The sequence below is a fragment of the Rana temporaria genome, chromosome 7 (genome assembly GCF_905171775.1).
Source record: "Rana temporaria chromosome 7, aRanTem1.1, whole genome shotgun sequence".
Lineage (NCBI taxonomy): Eukaryota > Metazoa > Chordata > Amphibia > Anura > Ranidae > Rana > Rana temporaria.
Genome location: NC_053495.1, coordinates 126,823,097 through 126,840,172, shown reverse-complemented (window position 1 = coordinate 126,840,172; position 17,076 = coordinate 126,823,097). Strand labels below are relative to the sequence as shown.

General features: G+C 42.3%; 1 protein-coding gene across 1 annotated transcript in view; it reads right to left on the bottom strand.

The window, feature by feature from the left end:
• LRRC39 (leucine rich repeat containing 39) overlaps window positions 1-10,154 on the bottom strand; it is a 54,787-nt gene extending 44,633 nt beyond the window's left edge. The window contains exon 1 of the mRNA XM_040359950.1: window positions 10,133-10,154. The gene's annotated coding sequence lies outside the window, so the exon portion shown is untranslated. The remainder of the gene's footprint in view (window positions 1-10,132) is intronic.
• Between the last annotated feature and the right edge of the window lie 6,922 nt (window positions 10,155-17,076).

Below are 17,076 nucleotides of genomic sequence, written 5' to 3'. Positions count from 1 at the left end.
GTCAGCAGTTATTTGACACTCTATATACTCCTATTCCTACTGCTGTTCATGATGGCACCTCCTGCCCATGTGATATGACTCTGTATCAACTACTACTGTTAATACTACTGCTGCTTCTGCTGCTGCTGCCCAGTCAATACACCTATGTCAGCAGTTATTTGACACTCTATATACTCCTATTCCTACTGCTGTTCATGATGGCACCTCCTGCCCATGTGATATGACTCTGTATCAACTACTACTGTTAATACTACTGCTGCTTCTGCTGCTGCTGCCCAGTCAATACACCTATGTCAGCAGTTATTTGACACTCTATATACTCCTATTCCTACTGCTGTTCATCATGGCACCTCCTGCCCATGTGATATGACTCTGTATCAACTACTACTGTTAATACTACTGCTGCTTCTGCTGCTGCTGCCCAGTCAATACACCTATGTCAGCAGTTATTTGACACTCTATATACTCCTATTCCTACTGCTGTTCATGATGGCACCTCCTGCCCATGTGATATGACTCTGTATCAACTACTACTGTTAATACTACTGCTGCTTCTGCTGCTGCTGCCCAGTCAAGACACCTATGTCAGCAGTTATTTGACACTCTATATACTCCTATTCCTACTGCTGTTCATCATGGCACCTCCTGCCCATGTGATATGACTCTGTATCAACTACTACTGTTAATACTACTGCTGCTTCTGCTGCTGCTGCCCAGTCAATACACCTATGTCAGCAGTTATTTGACACTCTATATACTCCTATTCCTACTGCTGTTCATGATGGCACCTCCTGCCCATGTGATATGACTCTGTATCAACTACTACTGTTAATACTACTGCTGCTTCTGCTGCTGCTGCCCAGTCAAGACACCTATGTCAGCAGTTATTTGACACTCTATATACTCCTATTCCTACTGCTGTTCATCATGGCACCTCCTGCCCATGTGATATGACTCTGTATCAACTACTACTGTTAATACTACTGCTGCTTCTGCTGCTGCTGCCCAGTCAATACACCTATGTCAGCAGTTATTTGACACTCTATATACTCCTATTCCTACTGCTGTTCATGATGGCACCTCCTGCCCATGTGATATGACTCTGTATCAACTACTACTGTTAATACTACTGCTGCTTCTGCTGCTGCTGCCCAGTCAAGACACCTATGTCAGCAGTTATTTGACACTCTATATACTCCTATTCCTACTGCTGTTCATCATGGCACCTCCTGCCCATGTGATATGACTCTGTATCAACTACTACTGTTAATACTACTGCTGCTTCTGCTGCTGCTGCCCAGTCAATACACCTATGTCAGCAGTTATTTGACACTCTATATACTCCTATTCCTACTGCTGTTCATGATGGCACCTCCTGCCCATGTGATATGACTCTGTATCAACTACTACTGTTAATACTACTGCTGCTTCTGCTGCTGCTGCCCAGTCAAGACACCTATGTCAGCAGTTATTTGACACTCTATATACTCCTATTCCTACTGCTGTTCATGATGGCACCTCCTGCCCATGTGATATGACTCTGTATCAACTACTACTGTTAATACTACTACTGCTGCTTCTGCTGCCCAGTCAAGACACCTATGTCAGCAGTTATTTCACACCCTATATACTCTTATTAAGACTGCTGTTCATCATGGCACCTCTTGCCCGAGTGATTTGACACTGTATTGTCAATGTCTACTACTACTATTACAGCTCAGTCAAGACACCTGTGTCCCAATTTTTTGGTACACTATTGACTACTATGACCACTACTGATGCTGTAAAGTATTCCCCAAGTGTTTTTATGCTATGTATTACTATTACCACTACTGCTTGTAAATCATGCCTGTGTGATACTTAGTGGGAATGCTTTAATAAGCATTCCTAGTATGGATACCCGTAAATGTATTAATCTTAATTAGTGTGAATGCTTTAATAAACATTTCCAGTATTGATATCCGTAAATTTAGTAATCTTATTATTCCTTAAGTTTTTTGGTTCTGCGTAACTTCGGCATACTTTCAGCTATTGAGACCATTCAACTGTAAAAATGTTCGTCTCGTTCAGCTAATGATGGGACTTCTTCAAGTTTTTTTCTACTTTTTACACTTTTATAAATTTTAAGCTTTTAGACCCTTTTTTTAAACATTGAAGTCAATGAGAACATCCTTTTCCCCTTTGAATTCACATGCCATGCCAAAAGTTTCAGCTACTTCATACTTTCACTTACAGACACTGAAAAAACTTTAAAGCGGTCACAAAATATTTAGCTATCCGGCTATGACTTTTCAGATCGTTATCGTTTACAATTTTTTGGTGAAAACGCAATTTACGTTTTGCGAATTTTTCACAAAAATGCAATAGGTTATAATGTAATCCTATGGAGGGGATTTAGAGTCTGTCATGTGACCTTAACATTGGAGATCTTTGTAATTAAAAATATCTTTACAAAAAGGGGAAACAAATTGGTCTCACGCCCACAAGATCTACTTTTCATACACAATTTTTAGATCAAAACGTAGCTATGCTTGTCTGGTTTATGGCAATGTGACCAATTCTGCGATACGTATTTTAGTTTTAATTATTGGAGCAACAGCCAGAAATTATGTCTCATAGACTCTCATGTGAAATTATCTAAAAAATGTTGCTGCAGAACTCACAAAGACGCTCTTTTCTAAATCGCAGAAATGGCCACATTTTTAAGTTTATCTACATAAATTTCATATCGATGCGTTTACAAGGGCCGTGTATTTCAAACGGTGTAGTCGTTGTATCAATTGCATGTACGTTTGAGGATTTATTAAGCTTTGTTTGGAGGCTTAAATCATGTATTAGATCTGTGAATTAAAAGCGTTTGTAATGTTATTTCTTTCCATAAATAACTTTCCTGACCTCAGTGCAATATTCCTCCTCACTGACCTGGGGGGGAGGGGAAACCTATTGAGGGGGGAGGGGCGACCAGGAAGTCAGCATACTCTATACTTTGCAGATAGAGAAAGAAGCTGTGTGTCCTAAAGATAGTGTAGTGGTTATGGTGAATGTCTTTGGCAAGGGGCTCACCAATTAAGCTATTCAGCATTCCCACTCGCATTTTCCTCAGGAAATGCATTGTCTAGTTATATTATATTTTAATACTCCTGCTGCTGCCTCCATGCTGAGTAAAGCTTCATGACCTTTCTGGCACAGCGGATCCACCAACAGCCTCCGCTACAAGCTACCAGACCGGACTACCAGACCGGATCTAAACAGCAAGTGTAACTATAACAATGAACCTTATGTTAAACCCTGTTTTGCGGCATTTATACTGCAACCATTGGGCTGACTGCAAGAGCTCATCTGCATTCTCTCTCTTTCTTGCTCTCCCTCTCTCTCTCTTTGTATATATATATATATATATTGTTGCTTTTGTTATGTTCATTTTTCAACAGTTTATTTTGTGTTCGTCGTGTCTGTGTCGTGTGCTTTAGTTTGTCCTAGGTTAATGTTAAATAAAATAATAGTATAAAATGTTTTTGCTTATTATGAAGTTAAATGTGTTGATGTTGATTTGTTTGATGTGAAGTTAGATGTGTTGAAAAACCTACAACTCTATCTCAAAAAGAAATGAAACATTTCCAAAAAATAAGTTTTTTTAATACAAAAATAAATTTAAATATAGCTCTCAATCCGTTTTTGAATGCGGTGCATTTCCGCAATCTGACCCGATAGCTGCTGCTCTAGCAGAGCATTTTGTTGGTTGAGGTAGCTCATCTTACGCTGGTTCTGAAGGATCTTCTGGTGCGTCTTTTCAATGAGTATATTTTGCCTCTTCAGATCTCTTGATGCTTTTAGGATATAATAAAAAAACATTTGGATTTCAAATAACGTTACCAAATAAATAAATATTTTTTTTTGCTTATTAATCAATCATTATCCTGTGTATACACTTGTTATGTGTCTAACACATCCCGGGAGTGCAGAATTATTAGGCAAATGAGTATTTGGACCACATCATCCTCTTTATGCATGTTGTCTTACTCCAAGCTGTATAGGCTCGAAAGCCTACTACAGATTAGGCATATTAGGTAATGTACATCTCTGTAATGAGAAGGTGTGTGGTCTAATGACATCAACACTCTATATCAGGTGTGCATAATTATTAGTCAATTTCCTTTTCTTTGGCAAAATTGGCCAAAAGAAGGATTTGACAGACTCTGAAAAGTCCAAAATAGAGAGATATCTAGCAGAGGGATGCAGCACTCTTAAAGTTGCAAAGCTTCTGAAGCGTGATCATCAAACAAAAGAAGCGTGTGGAAAAACAAAGGTGCAAAATAACTGCCCATGAACTGAGAAAAGTTAAGCGTGCAGCTGCCAAGATGCCACTTGCCACAAGATTGGCCATATTTCAGAGCTGCAACATCACTGGGGTGCCCAAAAGCACAAGGTGTGCAATACCCAGAGACATGGCCAAGGTAAGAAAGGCTGAAAGACGATGACCACTGAACAAGACACACAAGCTGCAACGTCAAGACTGTGCCAATAAATATCTCAAGAAAGATTTTTCTAAGGTTTTATGGACTGCTGAAATGAGAGTGAGTCTTGATGGGCCAGATGGAAGAGCCCGTGGCTGGATTGGTAAAGGGCAGGGAGCTCCAGTCCGACTCAGACGCCAGCAAGGTGGTGGTGGAGTACTGGTTTGGGCTGGTATCATCAAAGATGAGCTTGTGGGGCCTTTTCGGATTGAGGATGGAGTCAAGCTCAACTCCCAGTCCTACTGCCAGATTATGGAAGAGACCTTCTTCAAGCAGTGGTACAGGAAAAAGTCACCATCCTTCAAGAAAAACATGATTTTCATGCAGGACAATGCTCCATCACACGTGTCAAAGTACTCCACAGCGTGGCTGGCAAGAAAGGGTATTAAATAAAAAAAAGTAATGACATGGCCTCCTTGTTCACCTGATCTGAACCCCATTGAGAACCTGTGGTCCATCATCAAATGTGGGATTTACAAGGAGGGAAAACAGTACACCTCTCTGAACAGTGTCTGGCAGGCTGTGGTTGCTGCTGCACGCAATGTTGATGGTGAACAGATCAAAACACTGACAGAATCCATGGATGTCAGGCTTTTGAGTGTCCTTGCAAAGAAAGGTGGCTATATTGGTCACTGATTTGTTTTTGTTTTGTTTTTAAATGTCAGAAATGTGTATTTGTGAATGTTGAGATGTTATATTGGTTTCACTGTTAAAAATAAATCATTGAAATGGCTATCTATTTATTTTTTGGTTAAGTTGCCTAATAATTCTGCACAGTAATAGTAGTCACCTGCACACACAGATATCCCCCGAAAATAACTAACACTAAAAACAAACTAAAAACTACTTCCAAAAAAATTCAGCTTTGATATTAATGAGTTTTTGGGGTTCATTGAGAACATGGTTGTTGTTCAATAATAAAATGAATCCTCAAAAAATACAACTTGACTAATAATTATGCACTACCTGTATACTTCTAGCATCAATACCATATTATGGTTCTACAATCTGACAGGTGCGCTTTATATGTTGTCCATTTTTATATCTACATTTTGTTGTTGAAATGTTATTAATCATTGTGCACATATTTACCTTCCTGAATGAGGCTCACAGGACCGCTCTCTTCCTCCTGCTCTTCTGCTTGAGAAGTTGGGGTGGTGGGGGGGGGAAGCTCCTCAGCTTGCTCCTCAACAGGAGCTGGGGTTGGGGAGTGGGAGGGCCCTGGCTGCTCCTCCTCATCCATGTCCTCCTCTGCCGCATCCTCCTCTGCCGCATCCTCCTCCTCCTCCTCATCGGCCTGGCGCCTTCTGCGCTTGGCGCGGACAACTGGCATTGGAGCTCCTATAATAACACAATGTTCATATATTATAAAAATGTTTTCTAATGACGTATGCAAATTCTGTGTACTGTGCTGTATTGTATATGAATACAAATTGATTTATATAGACAGTTAACCAATGGGACAATGTTATATTAAAGGGTCTTGTGGGCACTACAGGGGACTGAGCGTGAGCTGGGATGCAACCATGTTAAAATGAGCTGTTTTTGTCTCCTTTGTTTTGTTCAGACCATCTCATGTTAAAAAAAGGGCCTGATGGAGCACACGGGATTACTATAACAACCCCACTCCTAACACAGGAATTTAGTGGTAATCTATATATATAAAACTCAACGTGTGTGTGTGCATAAATGTATGTATGTATGTATGTATGTATGTATGTTCCAGCATCACGTACAAACGGCTAAAGATATTTATATGAAACTTGGCACACAGGTTACTTATATGTCAGCCACAAACATAGGATAGGTGGTTTAAACCTTACCCACCCCCACTTGCCATGGTCGGGGTTTTTCTTTAAAGTCCCATGCAAAGCAATGGGAAAATTATGTTCCCACATAACTTCTGTGTTCCTGTCTGCTGCCCCATGTCTTTTTTCAACAGTACTATGAATACCTTGGCCGGTGGTGATATATGTTAGCACAACATGGCATCTTGGTTAACAACATCTGACCTTACATGAATTACATATGACCTTACATAACTGTCACCAAAGGAGCTGCGGTGGCTCCACGCGATTGCCACTGCACTGACAACTGATTCACCTCTGCAGCTAGGGGTTCGGATCCCGCTCTCGGCTACCTGTGAATTGAGTTTGGTGGTCTCAGCCCCGCCACTGGTGGGTGTGCTATGCGAGGTTGGGTTGGGAGGACCCCCTCACACCCGCCATTGCCAACCGGGGCATGGAGAAAGGTGGCAGATTGCCTCTGGGGGAGGCCTCCCAACTCCTGCAGGCCGGCTCCTCTCTCTTTCGAGTTCACGCACAAAATACACTTTTTTAAAAAAAAACATAACTGTCAACAATAACTTACCTGGATGATATTTAGCCCGAAGACGTCTGACATTACCCATTTGGCGCCTCTTTAGATCAGACCACTTCTTAACAATGGCCTTGTGGTCATGATGGCCGCCAAAGTCAGCGATTAGGGCGCTGACCACAGCCCTTTTCTGTGGCTGCCGCCGCAGGTCATCGTATCCTGTTTCCAGGAACTTCTGCAAGATGAAGAACAAAGTATATTGTAATACTTCTGTTGACAGCCTTATGGATATATGACGTAAATGTATGCTATTCAACAATTGGAAGCATTCTCGCCTTATTAATCAATGACAGGGGTAACATGAAAGATTTTATATCCTGCCATTTCGGTCGCCACCTTTTTTGCATAAATATAGCAGCCATTATCATTTGCATAATTATGAATATATTATTAACAACACAGGATACACGTATAGGGGAGATATGCGTTGCTAACTCTTTTCCCTGTCAGGAGCCTAACGCCCCGGGGGGTCAGAGACGGGACCTTTTTCGGAGGACCACTGACGTATGTACCAGTCGCAGTTTTTTGTGATGTCACTCTTTAGGTGTGTGCACATTTTTCACTGCATCCGGGTGGAGTTTTTGGGTTGTGTTTTGCACGCCACAGGCTTTTCAACAGGAAAAAAACAGCTGGAGGCAGAATGGTTGCAAAACACTACGTGTTTGTTACTTAACTCTGGGTTTCAAGACCAGTCCACCTCCAGCTGTTGCAAAACTACTACTCCCATCAGCCACGGTCTGTCAGTGCATGCTAAGAATTTTACTTTTGCTGCATTTAGGGTGCCACAGTTTAGAGACCCGTGCATAAAGGCCTGAAAAATGGGGGCCTGCAGAACTTACAATACTAGAAGTGCCAGCATTCCCAGGCATGCTGGAAGTTGTAGTTCTGCAACATCTAAAGGGCAATATGTATTCGAACGTCCTTGGGCCTTGAGGACACTGAAGTCAGGACGTTCGCATACGTCCTATGTCCAAAAAAATTTTAAATTCATTATGCTAAATAACAAGGAAAAGTGCCTAAATACACATTTGCCAACCAGGGTGTCTGCAGCTGTCCAGGCATGCTGGGACTTGTAGTTTTGTAAAAGCAGGAGACACATTTTTTGTGAAATACTAATATATGATCATATATACTAACTTTTAAACTAGACTTAAATGCTGGGCTGGGCTGGGACTTGTAGTTTTGTAAAAGCAGGAGACACATTTTTGGTTAAATACTAATATCTGATCATATATACTAACTTTTAAACTAGACTTAAATGCAGTTGAAGATGATGAAATAACAGTGGTCAAAATACTTACACAAATCAGCAACTTTTCCTCAGACTTAGTGAAATTGCTTCCAACCATGTTGCTGTGTGATTGCGCTGCGATCATAAGTTGGAAACTGGCAAGGCTCCAGGAAATGGTCGCGTGTTGTTCGCGTGTTGATTGCGCTGCTTGGACCGAGATGGGTCCATATGGCTTCGGCTGTATGGACCACAGTAACTCTTTTCCCTGTCAGGAGCCTAGGAGCCTAACGCCCCGGGGGGTCAGAGACGGGACCTTTTCGGAGGACCACTGACGTATGCAACCGTCGCAGTTTTTTGTGATGTCACTCTTTAGGTGTGTGCAAATTTTTCCTTGCACCGGGTGGAGTTTTTGGGTTGTGTTTTGCACGCCACAGGCTTTTCAACAGAAAATAACCAGCTGGAGGCAGAATGGTTGCAAAACACTACGGGTTTGTTACCTAACTCTGGGTTTCAAGACCAGTCCACCTCCAGCTGTTGCAAAACTACTACTCCCATCAGCCACGGTCTTTCAGTGCATGCTAAGAATTTTACTTTTGCTGCATCTAGGGTGCCACAGTTTAGAGACCCGTGCATAAAGGCCTGAAAAATGTGGGCCTGCAGAACTTACAATACTAGAAGTGCCAGCATTCCCAGGCATGCTGGAAGTTGTAGTTCTGCAACATCTAAAGGGCAATATGTATTCGAACGTCCTTGGGCCTTGAGGACACTGAAGTCAGGACGTTCGCATACGTCCTATGTCCAAAAAAATTTTAAATTCATTATGCTAAATAACAAGGAAAAGTGCCTAAATACACATTTGCCAACCAGGGTGTCTGCAGCTGTCCAGGCATGCTGGGACTTGTAGTTTTGTAAAAGCAGGAGACACATTTTTGGTTAAATACTAATATCTGATCATATATACTAACTTTTAAACTAGACTTAAATGCAGTTGAAGATGATGAAATAACAGTGGTCAAAATACTTACACAAATCAGCAACTTTTCCTCAGACTTTGTGAAATTGCTTCCCACCATGTTGCTGTAATATTGGGAAACTGGCAAGGCTCCAGGAAATGGTCGCGTGTTGTTCGCGCAATTGCGCATGCGCGATCGAAAAATCGCAATCGCAATATGTATTTTGGTTAAAATATCATACATATTCGATTTCAGAGTGCTGCTACAGCAGTTTTCGAAATATCTGCAATAAATTTCGCATTCGCATGTTGCGATATTTCGATAAAATATCAGGAATATTCTGAGCCAATCAGAGCGCTCCTCCAGCATATCTCGAAATTGCGCAATAAATATCGCATTCGCATGTTGCGATATTTCGATAAAATATCACGAATATTCTGAGCCAATCAGAGCGCTCCTCCAGCATATCTCGAAATTGCGCAATAAATATCGCATTCGCATGTTGCGATATTTCGATAAAATATCACGAATATTCTGAGCCAATCAGAGCGCTCCTCCAGCATATCTCGAAATTGCGCAATAAATATCGCATTCGCATGTTGCGATATTTCGATAAAATATCACGAATATTCTGAGCCAATCAGAGCGCTCCTCCAGCATATCTCGAAATTGCGCAATAAATATCGCATTCGCATGTTGCGATATTTCGATAAAATATCACGAATATTCTAAGCCAATCAGAGCGCTCCTACCGCAGTTATTAAAAAAATCGCAATTATTTTCGCATTCGCAATAGCGAAAAATCGCATTCAATTAATTTCGATAAAATATCACGAATATTCGAATTTAGCGAATATATCTCGAATATTCGAATATATATTCGAGATATATCGCGAAATCGAATATGGCATATTCTGCTCAACACTAATTATGAGGCTGATTAAGGTGGTAATTAAACTCACTTGTCTTATCTGCATTTAATTAGCCTCAGAACCTGTGTAATTAATATGTGTTCGGGTTTAAAGGGATGAGGTGGCAACCCTACCAACATCACTAACCAGACCAGTAACTGTTTTTGGCCATCAGACCTGACATGCATGCTGTTGATTCTGTGTAATTGAATCATTAGTTGAAAGGGGGGGTGTTCAAAATAATACAAGTGTGGAATTCAATTAGTGAGGTCATTCAGTCTGTTAAAAAAACATGTGTCAAACAGGTGACCCTTATTAACCACTTAAGGACCGAGCCTCTTTCTGAGATTTGGTGTTTACAAGTTAACAATTTTTTTTTTTTTGCTAGAAAATTACTTAGAACACATTATATATTTTTTCCGAACACCCTAGAGAATAAAATGGCGGTCGTTGCAATACTTTTTGTCACACCGCAGCAGTCTTACAAGCACACTTAAAATAAAAATGTTCATAAAAAAATAAGACAATACATGTGTAGTTTGAACACCGTTTTCATATGTAAGCGCTGCTCACGTATGCGTTTGCTTCTGCACGTGAGCTCGGCGGGACGGGGCGCATTTAAAAAAAAATATATTATTTATTTTATGTTTTATTTTTCACTGTTCTTTAAAAAAAAAAAAAATAATGTGTCACTTTTATTCCTATTACATCTGATCTTTCTCATGACCCGTGCGAGATCTGGTGCAGCTTCCTATTGAGCATATTAAAGGGGTTGTAAAGCTTTGTGTTTTTTAATCCTATGCATTAAGGTGAGAAAACACCTTGCAATCTCGGACGACCCCCCCGTTTTACTTACCTAAGCCACGAAACTCCTGAGCTTGTTCCTGCGATGGTTTCCCCCTGCTTGAGGCGGCTCGTCATTAAAGATGGATAGCAGCGCAGCCATTGGCTAGCACTGCTGTCAATCACATCCAATGACGCTGCGTGCCGGGGGTGGGACCGAGTGATACAGTTGGTGGCTATAGCCACCGGCTGTATCACGGGAGCGTGCCCGCAAGCTAACCCCCTTGGGAGAGAGCTTCCCATGAAGGGGGTTAGCGCTTGCGGGGAGGAGCCGAGACAGCCGCCGAGGGACCCAAGAAGACCAGGATCGAGGCCACTCTGTGCAAAATAAACTGCACAGTGGAGGTAAGTATGACATGTTTGTTATTTTATTTTTTAAACCCGAACCCATACAACTCCTTTAAGCTGTGCTAGGTCTCATGCATTGCATGCACAAGATTAGTTATAGATGTCGCTGGTTGGCTATCACACATCAAGGAAGAAGAACCTGGTGACCAGTAAGTTTTTTTTTTTAAATGGTGGTGCAGGTTTCAGTCAGAGGTTGTAGGGAATCGACCATGGAGACTGCAGGAGATATAAAAGATAAATGCAAGAGAACTATCGCTAAGGCATTAAATACATTATCTTTTTTTTTTTTTTTTTTACCAGTGTGTTGAACAAATTTTTTTTGTGATTCTCCCATCCACACATTCAAGGTGGATGAGGGAATCACTCCTGCTGTGCCATTGTGTTCTGTCAGTGGATCCAGACAAATTTCCATCCCCTATGGGCGGGCTTGTTGTACACAAGTCAATCTATCAGTGGACTTGTATGCAAACAATTTTTTCCAAATGATCAGTGCAGCCATTTTTTTTTGGGAGGGGGGGGGGCATAATTTTAAGGTCACCCATGCTCCGCCCCTTATTGACAATGTCATGAATATGAGGGGCCTAGTCATTTTCACAAAAAGCGTTTGAGAAACCTGATGCAAAAGCTTAATAGAAGGATCAAGCTGTCATTGTCTGATTAGCATTTATAATCTGTTTTCATGTTTACAGAGGTTTCCATTGCTGACTTTGCTGTCTGAAAATTACAGCACCATGGCTCTGTTGTTCCAATATTTATATTCATTAACCAAGAGGAGGAATGCAGATAAGAATTTGTTACTTTCCTTAAACTTTTCTGATGTGCATACAGGCTCTGGCTTAGAAAGCTTTCAGACCCATGGGTCAGCATTACAGCAAGTTAAAGAGCATTTTTAGAAGGTTAGCAATGATATCTCCTGTATATCTACCCCACTGGCAGGTGCTGGTGCATGTGGACAGTTCATACTCAGCTCTTCAGGCGTGCTCCTTTCCTTCCCTCAGACTCTGCCGTGCTGCCTGGAGAAGATGGAGGAGGTGGATGGAGCCAAAATTGACCAGACGCCAAGAAGGAAGAAGTTCCTCCTTTGCTCTGAATGCTGGGGACTCACCTCGGCCTCATGGTTGCTTAACACCAGGCAGAAGGTGAGTCTAGCAACCAGTGCAGCGGGCAGAAGAGAGGCCAGCGGATTGTGCAAAAGGAGAACCTAGAGAGAACCTTGGAGCGGTGCCGCTGCTGCTGAATGCAACAGTAAGTGACTGCCACAGCTTCGGTGCCCCCCTCCTTTGCGGCAGCTTGCGACACTTGAGCATTGTGCACCCTGGGCAACCACCCAGAATCGGCCCTGAGTGTCCGCTTGCTCCAGGAGGACACCTCCCCCCTTGCCCCACCATGCGGACGCCCATGGTCGGCAACACTGATTATTATATTCTGATGGTGGAGAAGGCTCCTCGCTGTCAGAATACAATACCTTAGCGGGAAGGATTGCCCCATCCACATTGAGTGTGTGAATGGGGGAATTTACTTTTTTTGTTCAACATGAAAAAATGAGAGCCTGATGCCCTGTACACATGACCGGTCACCGTTCTCATCGGTTAACCGATGAGGCTGACTGATGGTCCATCGCGCCTACACACCATTGGTTAAAAAAACGATTGTGTCAGAACGCGGTGACGTAAAACACAACGACGTGCTAAAAAAAACTAAGTTCAATGCTTCCAAGCATGCGTCGACTTGATTCTGAGCATGCATGGATTTTTTTTGGTTAAAATTTGAAGCAGGTTGGCTCTTTTTTTATTTTTTTTATTCTATATTTTATTGTTTTTTAATCGATTTTATACAAACAAACATACTTCAATTGCATACGTATCACATATATAACATATCTCAAATTGATTCTGCAATAGAAGGAATTTACAGAGCATTTCAGTTCCAAAATTTTTTCGTTTCTAGATATACTGACTGTATAGATAATCATCGTCCTTTCTATTTATCAAGCAGGCACAACAAAAAACAAAAACAGAACAAAAACAAACCAACCAAAAAGAACCACGAGGAAAAAAAAAAATATTCCTCTATTCCGCCTCCGCCAGTGCACAGCCATATTCTCTAGAGCAGACATACGCTGACCTAGGGGCAGGTCCACAAAAGAATTACGCCGGCGTATCTATTGATACGCCGCGTAATTTAAAATTTCCCGCGTCGTATCTTTGTTTTGTACCTACAAAACAAGATACAACGGCATCGCGGATCGATACGACAGGCATACGTCTTAGTACGCCGTCGGATCTTAGGTGTATTTTTTCCACCTGCCGCTAGGTGGCGTTTCCGTCGAATTCCGCGTCGAGTATGTAAATTAGCTAGTTACGGCGATCCGCGAACGTATGTCCGGCCGGCAAATTTTTTTACGTCGTTTGCGTTCGGCTTTTTCCGGCGTATAGTTACCCCTGCTATTATGAGGCGTACTCAATGTTAAGTATGGCCGTCGTTCCCGCGTCTAATTTTGAATTTTTTACGTTGTTTGCGTAAGTCGTTCGCGAATAGGGATTTGCATAGAATGACGTCACCGTCGTAAGCATTGGCTGGTTCCGGTTTAATTTCGAGCATGCGCACTGGGATACCCCCACGGAAAAAAAACGTTGTTTACGTCAGGTCACGACGTATTTACATAAAACACGCCCCCATCACATCTATTTGAATTCCGCGCCCTTACGCCGCCAAAGATACACTACACCACCGTAACTTACGGCGCAAATTCTTTGAGGATTCAAAAAAAAATAATTACGGCGGCGTAGTGTATGTTAGATACGCTACGCCCGGCGGAGAGAAGCGCCAATCTACGTGGATCTGCCCCCAAGTTGGCTTTTTTTTAACCGATGGTTAAATAACCTATGGGGCCCACACACGATTGGTTTTGACCGATGAAAACGGTCCATCAGACCGTTGTCCTCTGGTTAACCTATCGTGTGTACGAGGCCTTAGAGTAATCATCCTGTCATAAAGAGAAAAATTCAATTTTTTTAATTGGTCATTAAAAACGATCGTGTGTAGGCTCCAGAGCATTTTTCTCGACGAGAAAAATGGCCATTAAAAATTTAGAACCTGCTCTATTTTTTCTCGTTGTTTTTCACGTCAGCGTTTTTCTCATTGTGAAAAGCGGTCGTGTGTAGGCTTTAATGACAGGGAAAAAAACGCGCATGTTCAGAAGCAAGTTATGAGAAGGCAAATTTGCATAATCAGCCCAAAGGGTGGCGCCATTCAAATGGAACTTCCCCTTTATAGTGCTGTCGTACGTGTTGTAAGTCACCGCGCTTTGCTTGAGCATTTTTTATCACAATCGTGTGTATGCAAGGCAGGCTTGACAAGAATCACGCTGCGAAAAACTTTGTTTTTTTCCATGACATGAAATACGGTCGTGTGTACGCAGCATAATACAACAAAAGTGGCGCATGAGGTAAAAGGTTAATTCAAAGGCTTTATTTAGTTCATCAACAATCAAGAAAATACTTCACATATTTACAACAAAATAAAATGTAATTTTAAAATTAAAAGTATTGTGTGGACAAAATCTGAGATTGGTAATTTTCTAGAGGTTTCTAAGTAAGATTGAGTGTTTGTGTAGTCTGATCTACATTATATCTCTAAAAAATGGTTTTAATTGATGCTCCATCAATCAGTTTGTTCATTCTTGGTTTGGCTTCACTCTAGGTTGCATAAATTATTTGTCAATTAGCCAAGGCTCTTTTACCCTCCCTATTTACCCCTGGTGCTATACTGATATAAATTAACATCTGATGTGTATGAATGTCTAATGCAGGGTTTCTCAACCAAGGTTCCATGGAACCCTAGGGTTCCTCCAGAGGTTGTTAGGGGGTCCATGAGCAATGAGCATTTTCTGCTTCCCACTGACACCATTGATCTTTTTAGCCATCTACAGTATAAGGGGGTAATTCTTCTCAATGACCACAAGCATAAGGAGGAGTAGTCTTCCCACTGACCATCACACTAATGTATCATGAGTTGTAGATATAGGGCTAGATTCAGCATTGATTTACGCCGGCGTATCTATAGATACGCCGCGTAAATTCAAAGCTGCGCCGGCGTATCTTCTTTCTGTATTCAGAAAGCAAGATACGCCGACATTAGCCTAAGATGCGACTGGCGTAAGTCTCTTACACCGTCATATCTTAGGGTGCATATTTATGCTGGCCGCTAGGTGGCGCTTCCGTCGTTTTCGGCGTAGAATATGCAAATGACCTAGATACGCCGATTCACAAATTTACGTACGCCCGGCGCTATGTTTTTACATTGTTTACGTTAGGCTTTTTCGGCGTAAGGTTGCTCCTGCTATTATGAGGCGTACGCAATGTTAAGTATGGACGTCGTTGCCGCGTTAAATTTTGAATTTTTTACTTCGTTTGTGTTTTTTACGTTGTTTGTGTAAGTCGTTCGCGAATAGGGCTGGACGTAATTTACGTTCACGTCGAAATCAATGACGTCCTTGCGGCGTACTTTGGAGCAATGCACACTGGGAAATTCCACGGACGGCGCATGCGCCGTTCGGGAAAAACATCAATCACGTCGGGTCACCAAGAATTAACATAAAACACGCCCCCTCATCCTCATTTGAATTACGCGCGCTTACACCGGCCCCATTTACGCTACGCCGCCGTAACTTACAAGGCAAGTGCTTTGTGAATACAGCACTTGCCTCTCGAACTTACGGCGGCGTAGCGTAAATACGATACGCTACGCCGCCGTAACAATGCACGCCCCTACCTGAATCTAGCCCATAGTATTTTTTAGCAGGGGTTCCCTGAGACTGCAAAGCTATTTCAAGTATTCCTCTTGGGCTAAGGTGGATCAAATGTTTTTCTGAAATAAAAGTTTTTTTTTATTATTATTCCTTAGCATATATTTCTGCATATTGTTTGCTTTTAAAATAGCATGTTCTATAGCAGGGGTGCCCAACCTTTTGAAGAGCAAGGGCCACTTAAGCGAATTGGTAACCGGTCGCGGGCTACAATGAGCGCAGCGGGTGGATGGCAGCCCACTCGACTCTATAGAGCCCACTTTACTCTCAGCATGCCAAATTCACAGGTAATAGAAGTCTATGGCTCAGTGCAGGTAACCCACAAGGGCACTTTTCTGCACCTGCGGATCAGTTTGAAAGCAGCCCAGTAACCATTGCAGAACAGATATGCTCATATATACACTGTGGGCCAGATCCATCAGAGATACGCTACGCCGCCGTACCTTACCTGGCGTTCTTTCAAATCCTTAAAGATTTTGCGCCGTAAGTTACGGCGGCGTAGTGTATTTCTGGCGGCGGAATTCAAATTGGCGATTAGGGGGCGTGATTCATTTAAATGAAGCGCGTCTCCGCGCCGAATTAACTGCGCATGCTCCGTTTCGAAATTTCCTGCCATGCATTGCACGAAATGACGTTGCAACAACGTCATTTTTTAAACTTAGACGTGACTTATGTCCATCCCGATTCACAGACTACTTACGCAAAAAAAAGAAAAAATTCAAATTTCGACGCGGGAATGACGGCCATACTTAACATGGCAACTCTAACTATACACCGCAAAATACCAGCTTTAACTATACGCCGGAAAAAGCCGACTAGAGGCGACGTAAGAGAATGCGACGGCCGCGCGTACGTTCGTGGATCGTCGGAAATAGCTAATTTGCATACCCAACGCGGCAAACGACGCGAACTCCACCCAGCGGACGCCGAAGTATTGCATCTACGATCCGAAGGCGTACGAAGCCGCACGCCTGTCGGATCAAACCCAGATGCTGTCGTATCTTGGTTTGAGGATTCAAATTAAAGATACGACGCGGGAAATTTGAAAGTACGCCGGCGTATCAGTAGATACGCCGGCGTACTCTCACTGTGG